This window comes from Pogona vitticeps, chromosome 2, assembly GCF_051106095.1.
Source record: "Pogona vitticeps strain Pit_001003342236 chromosome 2, PviZW2.1, whole genome shotgun sequence".
Lineage (NCBI taxonomy): Eukaryota > Metazoa > Chordata > Lepidosauria > Squamata > Agamidae > Pogona > Pogona vitticeps.
In genome coordinates this window covers 184,785,079-184,805,182 of record NC_135784.1, presented here as the reverse complement: position 1 = coordinate 184,805,182, position 20,104 = coordinate 184,785,079, and the positions used below count along the sequence as shown (strand labels likewise).

Here is a 20,104-nt window from a genome sequence, read left to right as displayed (position 1 = left end):
GCTCACTTGTCATGAAATAGGCAGTGTGCTTTACTTAATTCAGTAGTAGGCGAACTATAATTACTATGTAAGAAGAGGAGAAAGCCAGTTGCTCTAAGACCCAAGAAACCGGATAAAAATAATCTCCTTCCACCTAGGCTAGTCATTCTGATAAGGGCTGGTGATGGGAATGGTTTACTGGGGTAGGGAGACTTGAGCACCTGGGAGGACTGTGTGGAATGCCAGGGAGGGCTTCCTTTGGCTTTTCCCCCTTTGTGACCAAACCTATGAGATGGGCAACACCTTTGTTTTTAAGGCGATGTTACTGCCAATTAAATGAAACTGGCAACAACACTGTCAAGTCTGTTAAAAGTGGAAGCTTGCTAGTATTAAAGCTATAGTCTCTTGATTTTGAAACCAGGCTTCTTTTATGAAATACCCAGCGAATTTAACAGAAACACAAGATAAACAAACTATATGATTCATTCTAAAACAGATATATGGGGACGGGTACAGCCTGTCACTTGCTCTGACCTCTCAACATTATGGTTCTTGTATTAAACATATCTAAAGAAATGTGAGAGATTCCTGAAATCAGATAATATTAAAGATGCAAAATATGTATTTTATGTTTTCACAACTGAAACCACTAAAGTACTGGTGGGTCTTTGAATTCCCCCCAAACATTACAATTTTATTTTGAAAAGAAGAAGAAATAAACCTAAGCTTAAAAAAAAACATCCAGTGAATTCTACATAAACCACCCCAAAGACACAAAAGATTCTCTTAATAGTATGGATTAGATCACATTGATTTGCATCATTCCAGGGATTCTCTGGGGCCTTGTATTCATTTCTGGTCGAGACATCAGAAACTGGAAAAATTACCTTTTTGACTCCAAGAATCCTCCAGTTAGCATGGCCAGTCTCTGAAGGGAACTAGTCAGAATATTCTGTCTTCTTAATAGGTACAGAAGCGCTGTTCTCTAGTGCATCTGGTTATCATATTAACAGCAAGGGGTCAAGATCAACAAATATTAAAATATTAATGTATTAGCTGGCAGGTGAGAATGGCACGCTATAGGCTTTCTTTCATGTAACAAACTAATTTAGATATCCAACGCCAATTCTATACCTGCAACAATGACCTGCCATTTTGGAAAAGGGCAGATGTAATTTTCACAAGCGAAAGTGCTTAAACTAGCGAACAGGGGAATGGCAACAGGGTTTTGTAGTTAATCTGTAATTGGAAAACTGCCACAGTTTTTGAGAAGGAGATGTTCTTTCTGCAGAGCAGGAAGGTTTAGAAAAACCTGATTGCAAGCCAGTCCTGAGTGCAGTAGGAAAGGAGCCCCTGGGATGAGGAGAAGGCAGCCCAAAAGGAATAGCAGTTCTGGTGGGATAAGGCCAAACCAACAGGAAAAGGTGGTGAATCAAGGATTTCCCTGCACTGGTCCGCATCACTGTGACACAGCTGGAGGATGAATGCCGGTATATTTTTTGCCACTTCCCCAGTCACGAAATCATTTTACATGTACTGGGGAAATAAGAGAACTAATGGGAGAATTCCCTCTTAAGATCTACAAGCACAAAGAATCTTTTCTCACAACCAATGATAGTTATTTTGTGGATACTGGACTATTGAGACATTTTTTAAAAAACCCACCATGACCCTAAAGCATGTACAGTCAGGAGGAAAAATAATAAACAACCCAATTAAGATATCTTGCTCACACAAATGACCAAAGCTAAAAGGTCAGAAAAAGCCTAATAAGATGACAAATGATAAAAGATGCTAGGAAAATATTTGAAAATAACTTCACTAAATGTAAAGAGAAAGTAAGAGTGATCCAAAATGTTGCATGTTCAAAAAAAGTTGCCTATCTGATAGAATTTGTTTGAATTACAAGATATGAGGTGCCAAAACCCCTTAGTCTTATCACAAGAAAAAGTTTATATATATAAATAATCAGTATAAGTCGGTTGGATCAAAATTTCAGCTAGATTAAAATTTAAGAGGCACAGACAGGGCAGTCCTTGAAGACAACTAGGAATGATAACTAGATATTTTGCAGGAAGCTCATAGTGTTCTTGGAAGACTAAATAAGTAATTAATTCAAGCTGAATATGTGTGTGTATATACTACAGTACTCAATGGTGGAAGAAACTAAATGGATAAATTAAGTTCCTTGTTAAATTATTTGTATCCATGGAATAACAAAGCAGGAAAAAAAATCATAACTGGAAACATGGATCTGTTTTGAAATAAATGAGGGCCTACCCCATCCCAAATTAAATACTTCTAAGTCTTATTCATTTCAATAAAGTCAAGGACCTATTCAAATCTCTCACATTTTGAGTTTAAAATGGGACTTGAACAAAATAATTTTATAATGGGGTCATGCCTAGTTTTGTTTTTGTTCTCTGTACATACTGTTGATCTTATTATTATGCAGAAAAGAACAAAAAATAAAAATCAGTGCTAATTTTAAAAATGATAAAAAGTTCCTGATAAAATTGGCAAAATGGTGACAAAACTTAAAAAATAAAATGGTAAGATAAGACAACCAAAATCAATGTGAAGAATATATTATTTACTTCATTAAAACTTACAATAAACATTTCCTTATATAGAACAGAAGTGAGACACTAACTAACTGGGGTGGGGGTGGGGTCAGGCCCTTTGAAGACAATTGAGAGAAGATTAGAGAGATGACAGAAAAATTCTTTGTAAGTCTTTCCTGCAGAAGATGTTGCTCAAAGCCCCTCATCGGAACCACTATTTCCCCAAAGACAGTCTCTAAAAAAGCATGTTAAATACACGAGATAGATGAAATTTTAGGTTTAGTCAACAAATCCAGAATGCTTTTAATTAAAATAATATCAACTATGGGTCCTGATGGCAATTTTTAGAGTATGTGTTTTGATTGTATTTTAGTTGTTTTATCTTTTTTTATTGCATTTTAATTATTGTAAGCCGCTCAGAGACTTTTGAGTAATGTGGGCGGCATATAAATTTAAATAATTAATTAATTAAAATTTGACAATTTTTAACTGAATAGAATAAAACAAAAACTATCAAAAATACATTCATGTGAAAAAATGGTTTTATTTTTCTAATAGAAATGTGGAAGTTAATCACTAATACATCAGCAAAATTATGAGAGGATTACAAGCTTGCAAACACTTTTTTTTTTAAACAAAGGATCAGGGGGATTCAGATGTACTAATGGTAAACAGCTTAGACGATTATAAAAGCAGATTGGACAGATGCAAGGAAAAGAAAAAGTCTATTGCTCATGGCTATGACGGTCATGGTAGCTAAATGGAACCTGCTGATTCAGAGACACGCAGTGGTAAATACTGATGTGAAGGCGCTCATTGTGAAAGTTCCTGTAGCCACAGCCTCAAGGAGAGTCCAAAGGTGCTGGCAGCTAAGTTGATGCATAACAACAGAATAGTTCTAACAGTTTTCATCTACCCCAGGTACAGGACTTCTTCTCAAACTAATAGGAACTGCTTATTCAAGACCAAGAGCATGACTACACAATGGGGAAAACCCAGTTTGATTCAAGTTTTTCAAACAGGGTCCCTGCAGGTGAAATCACCGCAGATGTCCACATGGTGCATTAGTCCACAGGGGTAGAGGTAGAGAAATGTAATGAGGAAAACACCAGTCTTTGCTGATTGGCCATTCCCATCAGGACCATCCCTTTACTTCCTTCTCTTTTAAAATTTAATTTTCCTAAAGTGACATAGCACTTATCTGGCACAGTGTTACCTTTGACAACCACAATAGTATTGAATAATTGTTTGCAGGAAGGGAGGTAGCAGGTGCTTAGTTGAGCACGGCTGATGTGACAGTATGTCCATGTGTCAGGTGATCACATGTGCCAGAAAGTGAAGAAAACTGAAATCAGCCAAACTGGAGCAAAATAAACTGCCAGATGCACAAAAGATAGAATTGCCCAATGAAAAACACTGAGTTTCCCTGTGCTAAGCTTCACATTATATACTCACTGTTTTTTAATTCCATTTTACCAGTGCCAAATCTGATGCAAACTGTGGGGTATATTGTCAATGTAGTCACCCTGCTAAGTCACCTGTAAAAACTTTATACAATAACAAGACTGGGTCAAAGGATATTGCTGCTAGAATAAGTCATTCTCCTCCCTATAAGGACTGGAACTCTTACTAGTGCCGCTAAACCTAGAGGCAACAAGGAAACTGGAAGTGGTAGTGGCAAATGTCATTATTTCCCCTGGTACTAAAATGTCCCCATGCTTCACTCCTATCAGTGTGGAATCCAGGACACCACTAGCAATATATTTCTGAATATCAGTTACTGTCTATCTATCTGTAAGCGGTGAGTAGAGCATCATAGTCTAGATGTGAGTTTCCTGAGACAATATTTTCTTTTTGTTTTGGTATGTTTTTGGTGGCCAGAGATAGGATACCATGAAGGTGTAATTTCATATTTGTAAGGTTTTCCAAAGAGTCTTTGTCCTCGGAAACTGGTTTTAAAATTTGCTTTTAAAATTTATTTTAAAACTGTTTTTATTATATATTTTATTTAAAAATAAATGTTTATGTTTTTGTTTAAAGCTGTTTTAAACATATTTTAAAGTAATTGTTTCATCTATTTTATTACTCATTTCTTTGGGAGGTCTAGCTGACAGAAAATAGGAAAGTTTTCTAAATAAATAATAAATGTATTACTTCTTGTAACACATTCAGGTGCTTGAGGCACAGCTATCTAAAATTCAGCTCAAATCATAAATATAGCTTATCTTTAATGATATATAGTTATTTGAAATTAGCATAAAAGACACTCTGTCTAAAATGATTTATTTTCTAATGCTGAGGGAACAGCAAAATAACAATACTGAAAATGGAAAAGGTCCATGCATGCTTTGAGGTACAGATTGCATATTGAATAATATACTCCAGAAAATAAGATTCTTCTACAAAACCTTGTAAAGAATAATCAGGTATAAAAATAATTCCTACCTTATTAGTCTTCTTATTGGTACATCTTAGAGATGCAGGTCAGTCCAAAAACTAAGACCTTGTGGGGAATCTGCAATTGGCAGGCAGGCCTGTTTTGGCTAGGGAATGGAAAAATGTGGCCCCACCCTCACTTATTCCTTGGCTCACTAAATTCTGCTTCATCATGAAAAGGAATATATTAACTTTCTTTAAATGACCAAGAAATAAAATTAAAAAAAGGATGCTCCATTTAAGGATCTAGAAATCTTAAGTATATTCTGAAATCAACAACATAACACTGAATGTTACTCTTTATTCTTTGAACAAATACTCCATTTTACTTGAAATGTTCAATGTTCATATTATTTTAGTTATACATCATATTCTGTGAACACTTACACAGTCTCATTGTAGACTGACTGCAAAAATGGTAACAAATAAAAGATTGGTTGTTGTGGGTTTTTCAGGCTCTTTGGCTGTGTTCTGAAGTTTGTTCTTCCTAATGTTTCGCCAGTCTCTGTGGCCGGCATCTTCAGAGGACAGCACTCTGTGCTCTTTTATCTTGACAATAAAATATTGTCTAGATGCATTCCTAATTATTTCACTGCAGGAAAAGAAGCCAGTCACAGTGGCAAAATTCCTCTTCTATAGCTACATAAATGGCATAACTTTTGGAAGCAAAGTTCCTCAAGAAATCACCATAGGCATTAGCAATTGCATATGGAATCACACAATTCAGTACATGACAGATAATGCCTACAGTGACTTCATAGCTGAAAGCAATGTTTCCAAAAGTCATGCCATTTGTGTTATTCTAATGTAACTAGCCAAGAGGATTTAGTCAGGTATGTTGCAAAAGAGAAAATGACCCTCTGATGAGGGTGATTAATGACCACATAAAACATAATGGCCACTTTACAAAGCAAGACAACAGGCAAAGTGGTAAACCTGGACTAAGTACAGCCCTCCTTGAACCAAGTCAATCAATACCACCATATAGTTCCCGAACCTGATAAATGGTACTGGAATCCTGTATCTTTCAGTGGTAGAGGGCTCCATTACAAAGAGGAGTTTCCCAGAAGCTACAGACAAAACTAGTAAACTGTGAGAAACTTTGAATGTGTTCTAGTATGGATTATGTTTTTTGGTATTGTGTTCATTGATCCTTTTAGTATTCTATATCTTAAATGGAGAGTTCTGACTAAATGTGATCCACCTGGAGCAGGAACTGGCAAGCCACCCAGGTATCTTTGCAAAGAAAACTCCATGAACAGAAACAAAAGGCTAAAAGATATGACACAGGAAGATGAGCCCCTCAGGTCAGAAGGCGTCCAACATGCCATTGAGGAAGAGCGGAGGACAAGTACAGGTCGCTCCAGAGCTAATGAAGTGGTTGGACTAAAGCCGAAAGGATGCTCAGCTGAGGACCCACCTGGAAGTGAAAGGAAAGTCTAATGCTGCAAAGAAAAATATTGCATAGGAAACTGGAATGTAAGATCTATGAACTTTGGTAAGATGGATGTGGTCAAAAAGGAGATGGCAAAAACAAATATTGACATCGTGGGCATCAATGAACTAAAATGGACGGGAATGGGCAAATTCAATTCAGACGATTATCATATCTATTATTATATGCAAGAATCCTGTAGAAGAAATGGAGTAGCCATCATACGAGTCAACAAAAGAGTGGAAACTGTACTGGGATACAATCTTATTTAACTTACATGCAGAATACATCATGCAAAAGTCTGGACTGCAGGAATCCCAAATTGGAATTAAGATTGCTGGAAAAATATCAACAACCTCAAATATGCAGATGATATAACGCTGTTGGCAGAAAGTGAGGAGGAATTAAAAAACCTCTTAATGAGGGTGAAAGAGGAGAGCGCAAAAAATGGTCTGAAGCTCAACATAAAAAAAAACCAAGATCATGGCCACTGGTCCCATCACCTCCTGGCAAAAAGAAGGAGAAGATATGGAGGCAGTGACAGATTTTACTTTCTTGGGCTCCATGATCACTGCAGGTGGTGACAGCAGCCACGAAATTAAAAGACTCCTGCTTCTTGGGAGGAAAGCGATGAGAAACATAGACAGCATTTTAAAAAGCAGAGACCTCACCTTGCCAACAAAGGTCAGCATAGTCAAAGCTATGGTTTTTCCAGTAGGGATGTTTGGAAGTGAGAGCTGGCCCACAAAGAAGGCTGACCGCTGAAGAACTGGTGCTTTTGAATTGTGGTGCTGGAGGGGACTCTTGAGAGTCCCCTAGACCACAAGGAGAACAAACCTATCCATTCTGAAGGCAATCAACCCTGAGTGCTCACTGGAAGGACAGATCCTGAAGCTGAGGCTCCAATACTTTGACCATCTCACGTGAAGAGAAGACTCCCTAGAAAAGACCCTGATATTGGGAAAGTGTGAAGGCAAGAGGAGAAGGGGGCAACAGAGGATGAGATGGTTGGACAGTGTCACTGAAGCTACCAACATGAATCTGACCAAACTCCGGGAGGCAGTGGAAGACAGGAGGGCCTGGTGTGCTCTGGTCCATGGGGTCATGGAGAGTCAGACATGACTTAAGACTTAAAGACTAAACAACAACAGCAAATCTTAAATACTGTATTTTAATTGTTGTAAGCCACCTTGAGTCCTTTTTAAGGAGAAAGGTGAGTTAAAAATATTTTAAATAAAATAAAATAAAATAAAATAAAATAAAATAAAATAAATAAATAAAGATTAGCCTGAGAATGTTGCTGTGGATAGTGAAAGTAGATTGAGCTGGGATAGATAGTTTGAAATTCCACCTTATAAAAAAGTAGCTTCTAGTGTCTGTTTATCCAACAGAACATTTGTCATTTTGAAAATTTATGTTTTCATTTTCCTGGTACCTTTGACTGTATGTACCTCTTCCATTAGCTTCCTCACTCAACCATCTTTCTTATATAGCCTTTCTTATTATTTAATGCTGTATGTTTCATTCAAATGTTTGTTTGTTGTGCAATTAATAATAACGAAGCAGGAAACCAGCAATTAAGAAAGAACAAGTACATGTGCCAGAGTATGGTTATTGACAACATAACATGGGAGAGGAGAAGGAGGGTTGGGAAGGTGGGGGTGCAAGCAAAATGTATAACAGCTGACAAACGTTTAAAACAAGAACATGGCCTGCTTTCATTGTCAGACTGATAGGAAATAAACACTAAAGCAAGTGATCTGGGAGAAAAGTGATCCACATATTACACATTTATGTCGCCATACCTTCTTCCATGTGTAATATGTGACAAAATAGCACTCATGTGTCTCAGCTGTTTTGGCAGCAATCAGGGTACATTTTTGCAATGATCAATTACAGTGGGGATCGCTACACTGGTCAATATCTTCCCACAGGACAATTCCCCCCCAACCAACCACCCCTTCTCTGCCATGTAATAATGTTGCCCACATCGACCATTTCCAGGCACTGAAGACTATTCTGTATACCAGAAAATGTGTATGGAGAAACTACATGGAAAATGGAAAATACTGCAACAATCAAACTGCCTTCCAGACAGGTAATTGAAAGTGTTGACCATGGACGTATAGTACTACCAACCAAGGAAATTCCAGAACAACATGAAGTCTTCCAATAAGGCAGAGCTCAGTATGCATTTTAATTTAGGGGAAAATTTCTAGATGGGGATAAAGATTTGAAAAGGCCAGAACAGAAACAGATGGAATCATCTTCATTTCTGCCTTTAATTTTCCTAGGAATTCCTCTCTGCTATTTTAGCCAGCAACAGATTTCCTCAAAACTCACGTGTCTGCTATGAATTTCTCTCACTTCTCTAAGATATTGTGGAAATAGTTCTTGCCTAATTCTGTGTTTAAAAAACATAACAGTAAACTATCAGAGTCATGAATAATTGCTACTTTCTTGGGTTGGAATCCTGTTTCTTCTAACCACACATATAGATGATATATTATGTGTCTGATTCCTCCTCTTCTCCACTCTTTGTGTAAGGGGGTAGTCATCATCTGTTTATGCACGAAGGAAGCAATCTCCAGTTCACGCTATAGCAAGGCAGAAACTGCACACAGCACTATGTCCAGAGGCATTACTCTCTGCAAATATGAACAGGGCTTTGCCTTTTAAGTGTTATAAAAATTTGTCGCTGGAGTGGAGGGAGACAAGCAGTGACACCACTGATAAAACTAGCTAACCATCTTGCAGTCTCTGATTTCCTGTTCAGCTCTTCATTAGTCTTTTTTGCTTAATGGGTGTTCTTGCTGCTGAAGCAGTTATACTCATTACAGGCAGCAGCATCTGCACTGGCAACAGCCAGGTATCACAAAGACATGTGCTCTGGGAGATGCAAACATATGTGATGCACAGAAACCATGCCAAAGAAGTAAACATTATTCTCCTCCCTCTGGTTAACTGTGATGAAAGAAAGAGTGAGAGTGAGAGTGAGAGTGAGAGTGAGAGTGAGAGTGAGTGAGTGAGTGAGTGAGAGAGAGAGAGAGAGAGAGAGAGAGAGAGAGAGAGTTTCTGGAGAAGAAAGAGGGAGAGAGATGAGGACACGGGAACGAAGTAACAAAGGGCAACATGAGGGTAGGAAGAGAGCCAAGTGGGTTTTGCCTGTGCACCCAAACACTGGTTGTTGTTAAACTACAGATTTACAGTGCAATTTTATATGTGTCTACTCAAAAGCAAGCCTGACTGATGGAAATTGGACTTATTCCCAGGTAAGACTGTGTTTCAATTGAACTGCAAACCTTATCAGTTTTATGAGGAATATATCCCAAAGTAATAATGAGATTTTTGGGCCATCTCTCAGATTTTACTCTCACAGAATTCTGCATCTGGATAGCATAATGGATTGCAGCAATTAAAAAAAACAAATTAAAGAAACTGATATACTAAAATATGGGTTAAACTAATACAACTTGCTTATATTAACTAAGATGCATGTTCAGTAGATTTTTTTTCTCAGTTGTGAAGATCATATTGTGGCCCTAGAGATCACACCCCACATCAAAACCACATCTCTTAAAAAATACCAAAGGGCAGCACTAATAGTATCTACACCTGTGGGGAATGCAATATTCCTCCATTCTTCCATTCTGAATCAAGTAAATCTCAGATACATATGCATGGGCTGTGAATTTATATACCTTTGATGATGAAAGACACCTGATTGATTTTTAAAAATTGTTATGCCACATAACCATTGATATCAGATGTAACCACTGACATTTGAATACTTTATTTTTAAACATTTGGCCATAACAACAATCCCTGATCACTAGATAAAGCTATAAATATTGTGATAAGGAGTCACCAACAGAATGTTAAAAAAAATTACAACTTATAACTTGTGAAGTCTTTTAGATTGTAATTATTGGACCAAATAATTAATTATATATGTAATAACTAGTATTTGATACGTAAGTTTTTATTTAAGCATTAATGTTGCATTTTCCTACATAATGCTTTATAAATGTTATGTTCTTTGTTTCTTACAATACTTAATCAATAAACAAGGACAATTTTTATGATAGAAGTGGAATTTCTTCTTATTAGATGCCAAAAACACTGTGGGTTTTTTTTTTTTTTTAACAGGGGCAAGAGGCAAGGGCAAGAAGAATGATGGGAAAAGACAGAAAACCTAGCATCTGGGTGCTGGGGGTGATGTTGAATGAACCAGAAGCTTAAGTGAAGGCTGAATGAAGAGGGATGGGCAACTGAAAAGGGGTGCAGACGGGAAGAAAATGAAGAAAGGAATCAGGCTTCACAGAAATTGAGATTATCTCACCATTCCAAACTACATGGAACAGCAAGTTGTTTGAATGAAGGGAAGGACATTACGGTCACTGGCACAGAAGTAATAAGTGGTGAGGGTTTTCATATATTGATTTAAAACAACCAACATTGGGTATCATCACCCTACTTAGGCTATAGCATCCTCTTGTTCTGGTGCAATGCAGCTCACCGTTAGAGGCATTCATACTACTGTGGCACCCCAAATTTCCCTTTCCTTTCTTACAGATATTATTGATGAATTTCATAGATGTCCATTCATTTTATCTTGTAGTATATACCCTATTGTTACTCCAACAGAAAGTCACTTCTCAAATGCAGTTCCACAGCTATTCTAGTGGCTTTTTCTTTTCTCTGTGTTTGCAAATATACCTGGCCCAATCCACTGTAGTTCCCTGGTATATGAAACCTGGGCCTTGCCACCCATCCTCTCAGCTACTTCAGCTTCAATAGTATTTATGCAGTGCTCTGCCAATATTCTTCAGTCTTTGCCTTCAAAATACATCGTAACTATTCTAAAGAATTCAGGTCTGGCTTTCCCACTATGACAATTCCTCTCTTTCATCTGCTCATAACCTCGGGCACCACAGCACGTATTATTCTGAACTGCAGGGAGATGATCGAGAGGAGAAGGAGAATTGTTCCTGCACCATTCATTTTTCTATGAAAATATAAAGTTGGCAGCTTTCTTACATAGCAAAAGGGGGCGGGAGGGAAATCTCTCCCTCCTTTCCCCTTCCCCCAAGTCAGCACACAGTCTCCTCAGAGCTCCCTCCTTAAATGTTTCCACATGTTTCATTTCCATACTTAGGCCTGGTGAGGCTTCCTCTTCTGCACAACTCCTGGATAAAGAGTGGGAACAAAATACTGCCCCCTCCCCTCGCAGGACACACACAGAGACACACAGAGTTTCTGCTATGAAAAAAGGCACCTAAAGTAGAAGGAGAGAGGGGAAGCACACCGTTCCTTCCTTTGAAGCTGGATGGTGCCATGTCTTCCCTAAAACATGAAGACTCCAGGCTCAGAGTATGTACTGGCAACTCCCAAAAGAGAGGACTCGATCCAAAGTACAGTATCTGAACCCCTGATACTTAGCAGGATTTCTTTCTTTCTGTCCAAGGTGACTTGAGCTGTGCAAAGAAAACACCAGATGGATGACTTACCACTCTCTGCTCATGTTATTTTGGGGGAAGGAAGGGGGAATCCGTGGCCCTCCTGATGCTGTTGGACCCTGACCACTGACCAAGCTGGCTAAGGTTGATGGTAGCTGGAACCTAATATCATCTAGAGAGACAATTCTGCACTCCTGATGCAGAGTCAGTGGCAGCTTCCATGAAGAGAAGGAGGCCAGTAAACTTAGTATCCTTCGCAGCTTCTGTAGTTTCTCCATTGAGGGGCAAGGCCTACTGCTTTTCCTTACTACCGCTCTTTGGCTAGCTATTTTGTCAAGGGCATCAGGTGCTGCCTTTTTGCTCCATAAGATATCCTCTCAGAAGACCAATCTACATTACAGCAGCAAATGGTTCTGTATTAAGTTAGCATCTGCCTATTTACTAAAGTCAAATGGTGCTGACAAAAGGACAGTATACAGAAAGTATAGACCGAAACCCCCATTAGCCCAGTCACACACTGGGTGATGAGGTCTGATGGGTGTGGCAGCTCTGGGGGAAGAGTCCAGCAAATGCCCAGCTTGTTGATAATCTCAACCACTCACTTCCACCTATACCTATTCACTTGGTTTATAACTGTTGGTTCAAGAGTTTAAGAAAGCCTTTTAGTCCACTTCCAAATTATACACAGGCATGGCTCTATGCCTCGATAACATCTGATGAATCCCTCTTTAAATCCTCAGACTTTCTGTCAATCCTTACCATGCCTAGCGTCAAGAATTATTTCTGAAGATAACGGAGTAAAGAAAAGAAAATTTTTGTTCGCAGCATTGGTCAAAGGGTTTCCGTAACTGTCTAGTGGCATTATGTATCTCCCTTACATCCACAGCAAGCTGAGGACTCCAGAATGTTAACTTCCTTCTCATCCCTGTCAGCCGTGCTCTTCCATCTGCCTTCACTTCATTTTAAAGCCCAGGGAATGTTGTCAGCCAGGCACAGGTCACCACCCCCTCAGGGGGGTCCACAGGTGTTGACTTGACATCTTCCAGGGGATTTCCTGAATAAATAGATCACTAACAACAGTACCATGCCTTTTGCTCAAACAGCAGAGAGGCACTCTCACTCCCACCCCCTCCCCTACACATGATCATTAAAGGCCCCAGGAGAAGCAATATTCTATTTGGGAGATGGGTAATACTAGACTGTTAAGGAAACCCTTTGACCAATGTCTGCAACCTCTTCCTCTTCCCTCCCATCACTGATTCCTCCACAATGAAATCTTCTAACTACATCACCACCCCAAGCCCTGGCATCATACCCGTGCATTAGGAAACAGGTACTCCTCATCCCACCAAGTTGTGACACCTCCCCTTGACCGCCTATCTCACTCTTATAGCCTCTTCTGTTCTTCCAGTCATGGATGTTTCCTTTCTAGCACTTCTGCTAATTTGTTCCCACTAACTTATTCCTATATCTATTAACCCCATTGATTCTTGGCCACAAGGACTCTTTCCTGTTTCTAAAATAGATCAAAGCCTGAAGATATCACAAAGCTGAGAGTTGTGACGGTTCTAACTAGTGCTGAGGATGGGATGCAAATGACAGACCTCCTCACCTCTTCCCCACGCTCCATTCTGCTGCCGCTACAGTATTCCTTAACTCCCCTCTCCCTATGACAACTCAACAAGCACTTATTTAGCTTTAACTCATGTAGTAAAAGAAATAACTCTGAACAAAAGGAAAGTCTTACCCACCCAAGCCATTTCTTTATCTCATAAACTCTACCCTGAAAAAGGATCCTGACCAAGTCTTGCCTGCATTTGTTACAGATGTACAGAATACAGCTTTTTGATGGGTCCAGCCTGGCAGGCAGTGTAGGACTTAAAAAAAAACTTTTGTAAATGAAAAGGGGAAATAAGCCACACAGTCCTTGTATAAAACTAAAAAACAAGAACGCTGAAGTGCACATTTTAGGAAGAGTGTATGTCTGGGGCAGACCTTGCAGTTGAATACAAAATAGAGTTCTGAGGCTCATATATTAACAGCTAAGATCTCTGGTTAAAAGTTTGATGGGAGAAAAAGATGAAGGAATAAAAGAAACATTCCTTTTTTAAAGTCAGTGCTGTTATTGCTCACTTCCCCGTACACTGAGCTATTTCAGAGCAAAAGAGGTGTTTTTCCTTTTGATAAGTGTACTGTACATCAAAAATGAATGGTGTTTCTATAAACCTTGTTTCATTTACAAATACAGTACACAATCAAAACACTTTGGGAACAAACAACTCTGAAATCCACATCAGGTGCCCAGACAGAGCAAGGGTGTGAATGCACAAGGAAACAGATCACATTTTGGACTGCTTGTGGAGTGGCCCAGCGCAATCAATTTCCTGGTGACCTCACAACGTATAGGGAAATGTGCTCCAGCCCAACCCTGATCTGTGTCCAAGCTGAATCATTCAGGTTCACATGTTGTAAGGCTTCTACATTTTGGGTCCAGGCTGGAATAATTCCCTGGCAGACAGAAAGGTCACTTTAAGGGAGATCCTTAAAGCAACCCTTTTCAGTGCAGTCAGGCAAGCTCCTTTGTAGTTGTCTTATTGCACCCCAAGTATGGAATGTAGGTGCTTCAGCCTTAACCTGCTAAACTGTTCTGTCCCATTCTCTCTGGGCCAAACCAGATGCCTCCATGTTATGAAACATGTGCTGCCTTGAAAAGTAAGGGGTCTACATTTTATTTCAAATCAGTGCCAAGGAAGGGAGTGACACCCATTCCCATTCCCCAGCCTGCTCACGTGTTTTAAACCATAGCATTTTCATCTTTTATCTCTTTCATCCAACTCTTTATTGTGTTTAACCCTTTCTCTATTAATACTTCTTTAAGTTTATTTTTAACAGTTTTGGGAAAATTCTAGACCTCTACTTACTTGTAGCAATGGTGAAATAGGTGAATTCAATATATATCTATAATTATTCCCACACTCTGCCATATTTGTCAGAAAGGGATTAGTTATTTTCTTAATTTCTTCTACAATTTGTTCTTTAAAGAAGCAACCCTCCAATCTGTCAGGGTGTTCTGGCATTTCTGGTTCCCTTCATATAAGGCTTCTATTGTGTACTATAATATCTGGTATATGCCTAAGTCCCCTTCACGGATTGCTGCCTTGTCGTGGCGAAGGGGCTTGAGTAATTCAGAGAAGCTATGGGCTATGCCGTGCAGGGACACCCAAGACGGACAGGTCACAGTGGAGAGTTTGGACTAAACGCAATCCACCTGGAGCAGGGACTGGCAAGCCACTCCAGTATCTTTGCCAAGAAAACTCCATGGACAGAAAAGAGAGGTTACTTACCTGTAACTGTTATTCTTCGAGTGGTACTCTGTGAATCCACACGAATGTGTTAAACTGCACCTGGGCAGGACTCTTCAGAATACAGTATTCTAGAGCTTACATAATGACAAGAGAAACGTCTCCCTGTATCGTGCATGCTCTGCCCGCCCACAGTACCTCAGTTCTGAATATCCACCGCTGAAAAATCAAATGCCAAAAGTAATTGTGATGGACAGCGGGGAGGTTGGGCGGGACATATGGATTCATAGAGTACCACTTGAAGAACAACCGTTACAGGTAAGTAACCTTTCTTTCTTCTTCGTGGTCTCTGTGAATGCACACGAATGGGTGACTAGCAAGCTCACTTACCAGAAGGAGGGCCGACACGGCAGAACCAAGTCAATACAGCCCTTCCAAAGCTTGCTTTTTTTTTTTTTTGCTCCGACATGCAGTCTATAATGGGTAGCAAAGGTCAATGGTGTAGACCAGGTCACTGACCAACAAATGTCAGAGAGTTCAATGCCGTGCAGCTATGCGGCACCTCTGGTGGAGACTTGCCAACCAGGTCATAGGCTAAAGCGATGGCAGAGACCAACCATCTGCAAATTGATTGGGACAAAGCTGGATGACCTTTCCGAGGTCCATGAAAGCAGACAAACAGCTTGGGAGATTTATAGAATTCTTTAGTTCTTGAAACATAAAAGGCTAAAGCCCAACGAACATCGAGGGAGTGGAGCATGCCCTCAACATCTGATGAAGGGTTGGGAAACAACGTTGGGAGAATCAAGGGCTGATTAACATGAAATTCCGAAATCACTTTAGGGAGGAATGAAACATCAGGATAGAGAACAACTTTCTCTAGGTAGAACTGGATATAAGGCTCATCAGCCCATAGTGTGGCTAATTCACTCGCCCTTCATGCAGACGTGACAGCACCAAGAACAAAGTTTTTAAGGGCAGTAATTTTAAAGAAGCAGTAGCCATTCTGCTTATGGATGGAGACTGTGTGAGCACCTTCAGGACAGTCCGAAGAGACCATTGAGGAGTCAGAGGCCACACAGGAGGACAAATATTTCGCAGACCTCGAAGGAATTTCTTTACAGTAGGGTGAGGAAACAAATGGAGAAGCATCAGAACTGGTTGATATGACCAAGAGGAGGAAGATCTAAGAACTCTAGCAGGTAACCAAAACGTATGATGGCAAGCACCTACATGTCTGTGGTGATGGTAGACCACTTGTTGAAAAAGAGAGCTAGCCGAGGAAGGTAAAGTGGGCTGGATGTAGGAATCAGTAGAGGACTGTCAAAGATATTGCTTGCCCTTGGTAGGCCGATGGAAATTTTGACGGTGCTGACTGGAGGCTTGAGGTCTGAAAGATGTGGTAGCAGAGAATGAAGACGGATTTGGTCTATCTTGAGGAGGCTTATAAGAATGGTAGGTTTGCTGATAAGGCTGGTATGACTGTTGATATGACTGTTGGAAGGTAAATGGTCTGCGCCATTGCTGCTGTTGATACTTGGGCTGTTGGACGTAACAAAATCTAGCTGTTTTTCTAATTTTATGCAGGTTTTCCATAACCTCATCCGTCTTCTCATTGAACAACCCAGCACCATCAAATGGAAGCTCTTATATCTGTGACCTAGTGTCATCATTGATGCCTGCTGAGCGGAGCCAGGCATGTCTACAAAGGGCAATGGCTGACGTCATTGCCTTAGATGCTGCATCAGCAGTGTGCCTCGATGCCAAACGCTGTTGTTTGGCAAGTATTGTCCCCTCTAAATGTGTGTTGAGGCTGAGGCTCTGGTTTCCTCAGGGGCTGCTTGAAGAATTGGTAGTATTTTACTCCATAGCTGCCTCTGATAGGCACCCATGGCCGCTTGGTAATTAGAGACCCTCATCACAAAGGTAGCCAAGGAATACAGATGACGGCCAAGCACATCTAATTCACAACCCTCTCTGTTAGTAGGGATCACCTTAGATCGATTCCCTGCCCTTGACTGATTGGACTGGACAATAATAGAGTTCAGGGCCGGATGCTTGCTCAGGAAAGATGTATCATTACCATGTGTTCGATAATGATTCTCAATCCTCCTCGAAATTTGCAGGGATGTAGTTGGTTGAGTCTATGATTCTTTGATTAGATTTAGCACAATCAAAGGTAGTGATTTTTCTTGATTTATGTTGTCAAATACTAAGTCTTGTTTGGGAAGTGGAGGTTGATCAATGTCCAGTTCCCAAGACCTAGCCATTCGTAGTATTAGTTGCAAGTATGGTGTGTAATCCTCTGAGGGAGATGAGGGGTGTATGTCAGCCACGTCTGAATCTGACGTTGGCAGATTCGAAGGAGATTCCCTTGATGCTTCAGACTGCTGATCCAAGTCAGACATTGACGATGCCAACGAGCCTCTGGACTCCCCCCTTCAACCAACAGAGTGGGTGATGGTGAGCGTCTGTGTGTTCTTGATGCAGAGGCAGAGACTCTTGGTATTGGAGCCTGCAGTCCTACATCAGATGGTTGAACTGATCTTGATGGTAAAGCCTGGCGTGAAGCTTGAGACCGGGATGTTCTGTGTTGTATTACTGAAGGTGCCGGTATTGATTGTTTTCGAGGTCGCTTCTCTTTGGTAATAGAATGCTGCTCCTGTTTAGCATATCGCTTCGAAGCATGCTTCATGGTGATCGGTTCGACCTCGAGATATGCTTGGTGTCAGTGTCGAGGTGGTGAAGGAGAAGACCCTGAAGAGGCATAAACGTCGGGTACCCTCTTGGGTCAAACATATTCTCCAGCATCGAACATGGGATCGAACTCGTATTCCTGGTCTGTTTCCATATACAGTATAGCGTCTCATCAAAGTCGGCAACAGTGCAACACCGAGATGGGTAAAGAAGCACAATTACATCTTGATGCCGAGAAGGATGTTGGTCTGGTGAAACATGCTGACGTTTTATAAGGTGTTTTCACTGAGAGACATGTGGTGGAGACATCTTCGACTCCGACCTGAGCCACTGTCACCCACCCAATAGATATGGGGTTAGAATGGGCTGAGGCCAGGCTGGAAATCACCTCAGCCTCTGAATGGCCGTGGCTAGGAGACAGGCTTGGAACCATCCTCAATGCCTGTTGTTGAGACTGTGCTGGAAAGTCTTCTCCCTCAGAAAGTGATTCTGGATTGTGAAGTTCCCTGGACGACTCCTCTAGGATAGGAGATGGTAAAGTGACCCTCACAGGGGAAGGCTCTCTCAGTTGGACTGACCTGTGAGCCTGTTTAGCCTTCTTATGCTTTGACACCTCCGATGACAGTATCACTGAAGCTACCAACATGAATTTGACCAAACTCTGGGAGGCAGAGGAAAACAGGAGGGCATGGTGTGCTCTGGTCCATGGGGTCACGAAGAGTCGGACATGACTTAATGACTAAACAACAACAATACACCCGGTCTCTTTCTCTCTATCTCTTTTTAGATATACTGTATATGTTTAATAAATATTCCCATCCATCTTAATTCTCCTTTCCTTGTCCCCAAATGCTGACAATCCAAGGCTAGAAAGCATGAATAAATAGTTGGCTCTTTTTTTTTCTTATGTCCATAACCACCCATCAGGTTTGCCAGGCAATACCACAGCATACATTTATTTTCCTGCTAATCAAAGCAGCCAGATGCATAATAATTTGTAAACTGGTAGCTCAGGGGGTAATCTTTTTCTTTTTTTTTCTTTCTTTGCCAAACTGAGACACAATAATCACCCCTATATAATATTAAAACATCCTACAAACAAATGCACTTTCATTTTTTCCCCAGGCAGCAACATTTTAAGGCACATTAGTGATATATTCGTAAGTTGCTTCAAATGTACGACTCGGAATCTACTGTATATCGAAATGGCAGCATAAAGAAAGACTGATTGCCTGTTCCTGTTTCCAACTTCTCTGCTCCCTGCTGGCTTCACTCCTACTGATTTCCCCTTAGCCCCTTTCTTTGGCCCCCTTTCCTAAGCCCATTGCTTCATTTGTTCCATACTTCATATCCCTAATGGATGAGATCTTACAGAGTGAGCAAATGTCTTCTTTGCGGGCTTGTTTTTCCTCACTGTTTGGTGAAGCTTCTGGAGACCACATTGCTCCTCTCCCAAGTTTGTCTGCCACTTTCTCTTGCATGTCAGAAGAGTATCTGTGTTTCTGCTTTTTTTTCTCCCTGCCTGCTTGAAGTCACCCTTAACCCTTGTAATCCATGTCAGGCAAAAAGACCAAACATTCCTGCCCTGCTTAGGGGGCTCTTGGAACACAGCTGCTGGTTTCCATTTAATTCTCATTTATTCACACAGTGATTAGCACTCATGGGCATAGTGCCATGGCGGTTAAAGTACCTGGGACTGCAGCCACCCCCTCCCAAGGTCAGGGTGGCCAGGCGCGTTTTCTCAACCATAGTTTCAATTAATTCTAGACTCTCCATGTTGCTGGACTTCACTACCTTCACTACCCACCCCCTTCACTACCCACCACAATCATTACTTGAGCCCAGGTTCCCTTTACTGGTCAGCAGAGTCCTCACTCTGGGGCTGGGATCAAATTCACAGCACTGACCCCAGCCAGAGAACAACCTGCAGAGAGGTTCAGTAACACCAAGCTAACAATATTACGTATGTAATACAAATGGTTCCACTGGATCATGGCTTGGCCAGATGCTGGGCTGCCATTTTGGGGGCCTGAGCAGGGCAACAATGGGTGCTCCTCCTCTTCGTCCTCTACTGGGGCAAAACTGACTCACTTGTTGGTCCATAGTTCATAACCTGGCTTTTATCTTCGTGTGACTTTCAGTCAAACAGAATGTCATATGTACAGTTTTTAGGAATAAAAGCAGGATAAATATATGTCACTTATTTATAAGAAAAGCTTTCTCAGTGTTGCC

At 40.6% G+C, this 20,104-nt stretch overlaps 1 protein-coding gene and 1 long non-coding RNA gene across 20 annotated transcripts in view; one reads left to right on the top strand and one right to left on the bottom strand.

Annotated features, from left to right (window-relative positions):
- Positions 1–20,104, bottom strand: part of NFIX (nuclear factor I X) — a 291,019-nt gene that overhangs the window by 102,664 nt on the left and 168,251 nt on the right. The gene's annotated exons all lie outside the window — the stretch shown is intronic.
- The window catches only part of LOC144587136 (uncharacterized), a 63,192-nt gene continuing 44,967 nt past the window's right edge, over positions 1,880–20,104 (top strand). Inside the window, exon 1 of the long non-coding RNA XR_013542328.1 lies at positions 1,880–20,104. This exon is cut by the window's right edge and continues 42,546 nt beyond it. This is a non-coding gene — a long non-coding RNA (uncharacterized LOC144587136).